The sequence below is a fragment of the Stegodyphus dumicola genome, chromosome 11, assembly GCF_044657685.1.
Source record: "Stegodyphus dumicola isolate Sdum_Otavi_A_Nest chromosome 11, ASM4465768v1".
NCBI classification, from domain to species: Eukaryota; Metazoa; Arthropoda; class Arachnida; order Araneae; family Eresidae; genus Stegodyphus; species Stegodyphus dumicola.
The window spans coordinates 167,500,404-167,501,913 of NC_140778.1; the positions used below are offsets into that span (position 1 = coordinate 167,500,404).

At 38.5% G+C, this 1,510-nt stretch overlaps 1 non-coding gene across 1 annotated transcript; it reads left to right on the forward strand.

The window, feature by feature from the left end:
- Positions 1 to 374: 374 nt before the first annotated feature.
- LOC146994695 (U2 spliceosomal RNA) lies at positions 375 to 567 on the forward strand. The gene has a single exon (XR_015044217.1). It is a non-coding gene; the product is annotated as a U2 spliceosomal RNA (small nuclear RNA).
- Positions 568 to 1,510: the final 943 nt, after the last annotated feature.

A 1,510-nucleotide genomic window follows, 5' to 3' on the forward strand; every position in this document is an offset into this window, starting at 1 on the left:
ATATTTCAGCATTGTGGTTCATTTGCTGTAGTAAGAATAAAATTTGCAATTGAATCTTGAATGAAATGAACTTTTGACGTCCTTGGCTTTTTAAAACTAGCCCCGCCCAAGGAGGAGGGGACTGACGCCTCCAGAATGGGAACATTAGAAAGGACCGCAAAATGATCCACTTGACTAGACAGAAATTGGTCATCCTTGTACACCTCTTTTTTTGTAACACAGGAGGAGGATGAAATAACGACATATCATAAAAAACCCCCAAGCAGCACTCGCTAACCTGAGTCTTCTGCACCCCCTTCTCCCCCTGCACGAATGCTCAGGACTTTTGAAATATGAAAAATTGAAAGTGAATTCATCACGCCAGAGAATTCTGCATCGCTTCTCGGCCTTTTGGCTAAGATCAAAGTGTAGTATCTGTTCTTATCAGCTTAATATCTGATACGACGTCGACATGACGTCAAGATATTAAACTAATTTTTGCAGATAGGCTTGTGGTTAGGAATTTATTCCGCCCTCGCCACGGGTTGGCCTGCTATGGCACTACTTGCAGGATACGGCCCACAATATATCCAAAAGGCAGAAACTTCACTCACCCACTGCATCCTCAGGAAAACGTCCTTTTAAAATGGCCCCTTCAAATTTCAGAAAACCGAAGGTCTGACAACATCATACCTTTGTACGAGTGTGCGGCGACCTGCCTTTTTTTTAACTCGGGCCCCTCGTTCTTTTCCTCGGAATGGGAACATTCTGGAGCCTCGGGTTTAACCCTCGTTCTTTTCAGTGTCAAGTTCTGGTTTCTGTAAATACGAAGTTTTATTCGTATTTACAGAAATCCCATAAAATCCACATTTCTTTCCCCGTACTGTTAACAACTTACTCATTCTGTCTGACTGATTGAAGGAAGATCGGCCTCGAAATATCACTCAAATTTCATTTGCAGTAACATTTTTGTCTCATTTCATGTAAGTTTGAGAGAATTCCTATTCACATTTGCCAGATCTTTCCCACTACAGCGCGCGTATACACATTGCTTCTTTCAACACACGAGCCTTTTTATTGTAAATAACTCTCAAAAGGGTGTAAAATGTTTGTAGGCACACTGCAGCAACAAAGATTTTTCTGTCTGTTTCCTAATGTTTTGTTTGTCTCTGTATGATTTCTAAACGCCAGCTAATTGTAATGGTCTACAATTATTGTTAAGGATTGTTGTATTTATGTTTTTATTCATTCATTCATTTATTTTGTTGGCACATTAATATTAACAAACGGGAAAATGCCAATAGATGGCTGCACTATGCAGGAAGCAGTTTATTCTGAGTTTTGAGATGGCTTGCCCGCCACTAGTGTGGAAGTGTAGAATACAAAGTAATCATTAATTGTAAATTAAAAAGTACTGTTTTCTTGTACATATTACAAATGAATTTGTAAAGTATTTTTTGTAATTTTTCTGTTTGTTTAATTGTTTTAAGTTCTTAATATTTCACTCTGTGTTTTCAAGTGCAACGTTTGA